The sequence below is a fragment of the Cucumis sativus genome, chromosome 3 (assembly GCF_000004075.3).
Source record: "Cucumis sativus cultivar 9930 chromosome 3, Cucumber_9930_V3, whole genome shotgun sequence".
Classification (NCBI taxonomy): Eukaryota; Viridiplantae; Streptophyta; class Magnoliopsida; order Cucurbitales; family Cucurbitaceae; genus Cucumis; species Cucumis sativus.
The window spans coordinates 5,255,742-5,264,585 of NC_026657.2; positions in this window are offsets into that span (position 1 = coordinate 5,255,742).

The window sequence follows — 8,844 nt, forward strand, 5'->3', positions numbered from 1 at the left end:
TCGTTTAACTTGTTTCTTAGAGCCCCACGAAATTAAGTTACCACCAAGATACACACAAAAGTGAAATTCTCTGTCATTGGGGTCTAAAGTCTAGTCAACATTTGCATAGCCATATAGATTGAGATGACTAGACTTTTGAAGTCATAAGCAATCAGATAAGACTCCCTTTAGGTAACAGAGAATACGTTTCACCATTTGCCAATGTAAAATAGTCGAAGAGTGCATAAACGGACAAGTTTTGTTAACACTAAAAGAGATTTCAGGATGAGTAAAAGTGGCATATTGTAAGACACCCACAACGCTTCTATACACGTAAGGATCATCAAAAGATTCTTCCTGAAGAGTAAATAGTATTGGCCCACTAATCATAGAAGTAGCAATAGGCTTGACTTCTGACATCTTGGTTTGTTACAGTAACTCTAAAATGTATTTAGACTGAGAAAGAAACATGTCTTCTTTTTCTAGATAAGAGACCTCACGATACCTAGAAAGTAGCTGAGCTTGCCAAGAACTTTTAGAGCAAAGGTAGAGTTCAAAGATTTAATTAACTCATAAAAAACAATAGATGAACTATTCAGAACAATGATGTCATTAACATATATCAATATTGTAAGACCCATTTTTAAATCTAGTATAGGAAGTAAAATTTCAACTAAAACTACTATAGAAATTGGCCTTTGAATATATGCGCGAAAAGGATTAAGCGATAAAATCTTTTATTGTTAGAATAAGTTTTGCGATTAAGAAGTTAATTCGCGAGGTAGTTTTGAGAAAAGAAGAGTTTGTAGCAGAATCTATAAGTCTAAATGCTCCAAGAAGAAAGTCCGTAAGTTTTAAAACGACTAGGGGTTTGGGTAGTTTTTGTGATAAGAACCAAGAGTTTCGCGATGAAGAAGTCTGCGAGGAAGTCTTGAAGTTTAAATTCACGATAAGTGTTCTAAGCGAGTAAAAGTTGGTTAGTTCGCAAGAAAGGTTTATTGTAAACATATATAACTATGCAAATAAAGTTATTCACAAAAATTGTTGTGGTTAAAGTTATTTGTGGTATGGGGTTAGGCGAGAAGTAGGTCTGGCTAAGAAAATATCAAATCTGATTCGACAGGGGTTAACGTGTTAGAAGAAAGTGTCTCTTCCTTCTCCACGAGAACAGAAGGAAGAGGAGAATTTTTGTTAAAGTGTGGTGAGTGGTTTTCTTCTTAAATGTTTTGTGGTTCCGCTTTACTATTTTGAAAGATGATTTCAAATGAGAAAGTGTTTCACAAAGAAGCCGTGAAAGTGTTTTAAATGAAAGTGTTAAAGCTTGATTTCATGATTATGATTTCCATGCTATGAAATGGTTTTCAAACCATTAGTTGATTTTTATAATGCTAACTTTTATGTGCACATAAAGAGTCAAGGCCGCCATGGGGTGTACGGACCACATGGTGATAAGAAGCTAGCTTATGCGTTGAAAGAAGCGTATAAAGCTTAGCGGCCTGGGCAACAAGGACGAATCTGTATGTTCTAGGATGCTGTTGATAAAATAGTCAAATGTGAAGTAATGAGAGCAAGCGTAGAGAATGATTTGGGATTCTTGACAAAAGGAATGAATGTTAACTAATGTGTGTTTATGTGAAATTGTTATGTTATGAATATGTTAAGAATAAAGAAAGGTTTATCAGAGATGAAATTATTTAATGTTATTTATGCGAAATGATGTTTATGAAAAGGTATTGCGAAAAGGATTTCATAAAACCAGTCTTTAAGACATTCTTTCAAAAATTCATCTTCCAAGATTAGACATTTAGGACAAGTAGAGAATGTTGAATGATTTGCGACGAGATGACTCCAGACGTTTTGGAAATAAAGCATTGGTTGTTTGGTCAAAGTGTTGTAATTATGTATCAAACGTCTGTTATTAATTATGTATCGAACAATAAACCAAATTCGTCGAACCACTAACATCCTAGTGTTCATATTCTTTATTATTTTGTGTATTTGATGGCTATTGCTTTCTGCTAGGTATAGTGTTCTAAATTGATTTAGTGTAGAAATCATTTATAACATGTCGTATCAGAGCTCCATTCGAACCAAAGGAGTGTGGTAGTTTGTAGTTGACATATTCTTTGTTGAATCAATTTTGTAAAGATGTCTTCAATGCGGTTTGAGATGGCTAAGTTTGACGGGAAGGACAAGTTTTCTCCTTGAAGTAAAAAGGTTAGAGCTATTTTGGTTCAACAAAATTTAACAAAAATTTTAGATGAAGAAAAATTTGAAAAAAATATTATCGAAGATGAGAAAAAGAATATGGATGAAATGGTCTACTCAACGATCTTTCTGTATCATTTAGATGGAGTGCTTAGACTAGTGCATAAGGCTACTACTACTGGGGAGTTATAGAAAACTAAGCTAGAAAGTCTTTACTTGATAAAGTTCTTGCTAAATATATTATTTCTAAAGAGTTCTTTGGATATAAGATGGACAAGAGTAAAAGCTTAGAAGAGAACTTGGATGAATTTCAAAATATTATAGTTTATCTCAATAACATTGGCGAGAAGATGTCAGATGAGAATCAAGCAGTGATTCTTTTAAATTCATGACTTGAAACATATTGAGAAGTTAAGGCAGCTATTAACTATGGTCGGAATTTATTGACTATGGATTTAATGTTGGATGCCTTGAAAACTAGAAATCTCAAAATTAAGAAAGATGGAGAGTTTCTCATGGCTGGAGGAAGAAGTGAGAAAAAGAATTGGAAAGGCAAGGAGAAGAGTTCAAGGTCAAAATCAAAGGGGAAAGCTAGAACAAGTTTCTTGTGACATAAAGAAGGACACTTTAAGAAATATTGTCGATTGAATAAGAGCAAAGAAGCATCGAGTAGCAAACATGCAACTGAGTGTAGTGTAATGAATGTTATTGATGGGTAGGTTTCAACAAAGGTCTTAATACTGTCTCATAGGGATATACAAGATGTTTGGATCATGGATTCAAGGTGCACGTATCACATGACTTCTAATTAAGTTTTTTTTTATTGACTTTCAGAAAAATGATGGAGTAAAAGTCTTACTGGGTGATAATGGTACTTGTGGTGTCAAGGGAACCGGGTCCGTTCAAATTATAACTCATGACAAAATGATTAAAATGCTCACAAATGTGAGGTATGCTCCATAACTAAAATGTAATCTAATATCTCTTGGCTAATTGGATAGCTAAATCAGGTTATGCTTATGAATTTGAGAATGGAGTTTTGAAAGTTACCAATGGTTCTTTGGTTAAACTGAGGGGAACCTTGAGTAATGGTCTATATATGTTGGAAGGTACTGCAGTTCCAGGTAGTGCTGCTACTCCATCAGGAAAAGGTACAAATATGTCTACGTTATGACACAGAAGTTTAGCACATGTGAGTGAAAGAGTTCTACAAGCACTTCCTCAACAAGGTTTGCTCGGATGAGTTAAAGATGTGGAACTCCAATTTTGTGAGCATTGCATAATGGAAAAGTCTACCAAGTAAAGTTTGGGAAAGGGAAGCACACAACTGAAGGTATTTTAGATTATGTTCATTCAGGTTTTTGGGGTCCTATGAAGGTGCATTCTATGGGAGGTTCATGATACTTCATGTGTGACAGTTTTTCAAGGAAAGTGTGGTTGTATCCACTGAAAGAAAAGGATGAAGCTTTTGGAAAATTCTTTGAATGAAAGAAGCAGGTTGAGAACCAAATAGGCAGGAAGGTCAAGTATCTGAGGACAAATAATAGTTTAGAGTTTGTGAATAAAAAAATCAACAATTTTTGCAAATATGAGAGCATTTTATTGTTAGGTACATTGCACAACAAAATGGTTTGACTGAGAGGTTTAACCTAACAATTATGGAATGTACAAGATGTCTCTTGACTGATGCTTCATTACCATTGAAATTTTGGGGGAAGTTGCCCAAACCGCCTGATATCTCATTAATAGGATTCCTTCTTCAACTTTAGGTTTCAAAACTCCACAAAGGAGTATGGACAGGTAAAGCTTCAAGTTTAGATAATCTCAGAGTGTTTAAATGTCGGCTTATGCTCATGTTAGGATGAAAAGTTGAATAAGAGAGCATTGAAATGAATGTTTACTGGTTATTCTCAGGGTGTCAAAGGTTATAAACTCTGGTGTGTGAAGAGGGCATAAATAAATGCATTATGAGTAGAGATGTAACTTTTAATGGAATAGAAATGTTGTTTTGTGTCAAATAGCTAATAGTAGAAACATCAGAAGGTTGAACATGTGTGATAGACGCCATAATTAATTCTAAAGTACGAACATTAGTTGGTTCAAATGTATCTAATGATTAGTCACCACTAGTTTCATAGGCAGAAGCTACACAACAATCTTAATACGATGGTGTACAGTCTCAACAGGAGAGGACTTTGATTGATGAGGGAGCTTTCAGTGAAGAAAGCTCAACTAATAATGACCTATAAAACTATCAACATACTTGTGACAGGTTTCGAAAGATGAAGCATGCTCCTACAATATATGGTTATGCCAATTTAGTTGCTTATGTTCTTACTTCTACGACTGACAATATTGAAGCAGAGTCTCTTACTTTTGAGAGGGCAATTGTATCTGATTCGAAGAAACAATGGAAGGATGCTATTGAAGAAAAGTTGTTCTCATTGCAAAATAATCATACATGGTCATTGGCTTTAAAGCCTCCTAATTAAAAGTTCATTCAATCAAAGTAGATTTTCAAAATCGAGCTAGGTATAGGAGGTGACAGTAAGTCTAGGTATAAGGCTAGATTGGTTGCCAAAGGCTCCAGGTAGAAGGAGGGAGTTAACTTTCATGAGATTTTCTCTCCGATTGTGAGTCATTCGTCCATTAGATTAATTTGATCTATTATTATTTACTTTGATGTGTTTATTGAACAGATGGACGTCACCAAAACATTTCTTCATGGAGAACTGAAGGATGTGATTTACATGGCTCAACCTAAGGGCTATGAGGTGAAGGGGAAGGCATGGTTTTTCGTCTTCGCAAGTCCACCTATGGACTGAAGCAATCTCCAAGATAGTGGTATATCATGTTTGATACTTTGATTCTACAGTAGGAATTTCACAGGAACTCTGCTTGTGTTTACTAGAAACTATCTCAGAAAGGTACCCATATTTATCTATTGTTGTATGAGTAAATGATATGATACTAGTGTCTAAGGATTATGCCAAAATTTGTGAACTCAGGAAACAATTGAGTAATGAGATTGATGATGAAAGATTTAGGTGAACTTAAAATGATCCTAGACATGTATGTGAAAAGAGATAGGGAGAAAGGTTTCTTAACCATTTCACAAGAGAGTTATGTGCTTAAATTGCTTGAAAAGTATAATGTCTGATTGCAAGGCAGTTTCAACACCTTAACATCTCATGTTGGACTTTCTTCGTCTCAATGTCTTGTTACTAAACAAGAAAGGTTAGAGATGTCTAATATTATCTATTGTACTGTTGTTGGAAGTATTATGTATCTAATGATTTGTACTAGGCCTGATTTGGATTATGCTATGAGTATAATAAGTAGGTTTATGTCAAATCTTGGGAAGGAGCATTAAAATCCAATTAAATGGGTGCTTTGATATTTGTAAGGTAGTGTTAGTGTATCATTGGGTTATAGTTAGTAGGGCTTGTGATAAATTAGCACTGTTGAAAGGTCTCACAAATGCAAATTATGCAGTAGATATTAATAAAAAGAAGGTCTCTATTAGGTCATATTTTTCAATTGTATGGTAATGTTGTTAGTTGAAAAGTTACCCTATAGCTAGTTGTTGTTTTGTCTACCACTGAGTCAGAGTATATTTCTCTTGGTGAATCAATGAAGAAGGTTGTGTGGTTGAAAATGATTGTTGGTGAGTTGTTATTACAGAAGTTTATCCCTATCATTCGTTGTGATAGCCAGAATGTTATTCATCTTGAGAAGAATCCATCTCATCATGAATGGTTTAAGCATAACGACGTCAAATTTCATTATATCAGAAATGTTATTGCTTAGAAAGATGTTGAAGTGGTCAACGTTCATACGATCAAGAATTTTTCAAATACGTTAACCAAAGTTATTCCAGCTCAAGGTTTAAATATTTGTTAGATCAGCTAAATGTTAAATTTAGATGATAGGGTGATTGAAGAATCAATTTGGTGTCTTAAATTATCACGAGGGAGCTTGGTAGAAAATGGAAAATGATTTAAGAATATTTTAAATGGGTTTTGTTGGAGGTAGAGTTGTAAATTTGCTTCAACGACATTTTTGGAAATACTTGTATCTTCTTCTTTTAGGTAATTTTAATTGAGAAAGAAAATGGGAGGGAGTAGGAGAGAAGCCAGCATACACGCTTTAGAGAGAGAGTGAGTTTTTTCTGCCATTCTAGTGAGAGAAAGTACATCAGGTTTCTTCTATCCCAGTGAATGTAGCCGATGTGGGTAACTTTCAGTTGAGATCCTTATTGATGCCGATAGTTCTATAACAGTGTTTCGAGTTTTTCAACGGTGAGTGGTTCTTCACCAGTGTGTTGTGGGTGCTTGACACATGGGTCTCTGATCATAGGAGATAGTTTCCTACGATTTTGGGTCTCATTTTTTGGTCTGTTTTTTATGGGTTGGGTCTCAGTTTTTCAGAGGTTTCATAGTGTGCACAGTTTGGTCTGTTTGAATGACAGTATAGTCAGGTTAAATTATAGGTTGTCGATTCATTGTTGAAATTCTGTAATTTGTAACTTCATTAGTTTAATCTCTTCCAACCAATTCTCAATGTAGATGTAGACCAAATTGATCGAACCACTATATATCATTGAATTCATATTCTTTATCGCTTTGCATATTTACTGGTTATTGCATTTTGTTTATGACATTGTTTTCTAAATTGATTTAGTGTAGAAATTAATTATAACTATGTAAGGTATTTGGTAAATTCTGATAGTGGCTTTTTTTTCCCTTCTATTTTGTAATATATGTTTTCTTCTCCTTCGTTGTTTATATTTTGGTTAAGCAATATTCAAATCTAGTCTATTTAATTGCATATTATTGGAGAATGAAACCATTGAATAATAGACGTAAATTGTTATCAAATATGATAATCTGTCAAAAGATGGAATCTTTAAATAGTTCATATTTTTTGTTTAGGATTTAGGGTTTGCATTAGATAACAATTTTTTTTATAAAAAAAACAGTTCATAGCACCTTTTTTTTTTCACATTACGAATATGATAACTATGACGAGTAATTAATGATATCATACGGTTATCAAATGGGTATTAAACGGTTATCGGAAGGCTATGAGAGGGCTATCATAGGATTATTGCTTTTAAATTTGCTATTTTTGCAAATTTAAAAAATGATGTGACATAGGCTTGATTATCATAATTTTTTTTGCTACTTTTGGAAAAGTTCCTTTTTCTATTTGTATATTTTAAGGGTGAGTTTTGGTAGAAAGTCTTGAAATTAAGAAGATAAAAAGAAAAGAAGGAAAGAGAAAGAAAAATGACATATAATTAACATCATAATAGTTTTAATAAATAAAAAAAAAAATGACAGCTCATTGATTTGCACCAACGATATGTCATAGTCATTTTTCTATAAGTTCCGACTCAGTGCATAGGGTAACTAATTATGAACGCTATAGTTTGCAATTATTTTTTTAACTTCAAACACTAATTAATCATTTCTTTTTTCTTTTTTAGAAATGGAAGGTAAACTTAAATCTTAGATTAAGCATATGTTTCAATATTGATCTTTTAACTATCTAATTGGAACGTATAATATACTCTTATATCATCTCAAACACCAAACACATATTGACATGTCATACTACTAACTTAATTATTCCAATGATTTATTAATTTGCTTTAAATCAACAAAGTTAAAGGAGTGGTCAACATGATTTTCTTTTATCAAACTAAACATTTCTATAGCCTATGTAGCTCGTTGGTCAATTTTTCAAAAATGAAAATGTAGTTCATCCGTGAAGTCATTCAAATGTGAATTATTTAATTAAGGAAAACTTCATATGAAAAGAAATTATCACATTTAATCAACATAATGATGGATATCAAAACATTGTATTTGCTTTGTTTTTATTAGATACATAGGGTCTAGAGGCATCAATTATATAAAAAGTTGGTGATATTTTCCAATGCAAATCTCCCTTGATTTAGGGGTTCTTTACATAAAGTCAATTAGTAATAGAATTATAGATGTGTAATTTGAAATTATTTTTTCTTTAAATTTCTTAAATTATAGATTTTTTGGGTAAAAAATAAAGACTACCAACAACATTCAATATGCCAAAACCAACCAAACTATTTACAAATCAAATAAAATAAATAGGTTAATTTTTATAAATTTAATAAAATGTCAAAATATTTACATTATATTTTCATATTTCATAAATTCTAGGTTTTGTTCCAGGCGATTTTTCGCTTATTTTTCTTTTTCTTTGCGATTTATTCATCTTCTATTCATATTCATATTATTATTATTTATATTATTACTTATTCTTTATTTTACTATATTGTGATTATTTATGTAAATATTTGTCAATTTCTTCATTTCCTCATTCAAAATTTCTTCCTTCTTCATTTACCATCTTCTTTTTTTCTTTTTGGTACAAGATTTAGACGATCGTATATCATTATCTAAACAATCAGTTGTCTTTCCCAGATAGACAGAAATGGATCACTATCACTAAAATGAATTATTTAGATTTGGTATAAGATCGTTTAGACTGGGTACAAGATTGTTTAAACTACGTATAAGGGTACATGATCGTTTAGGTTAGGTACAAGAGTACATGTTCATTTATACTTACTACAAGATCATTTAGACTGGGTACAAGATCGTTTAGACA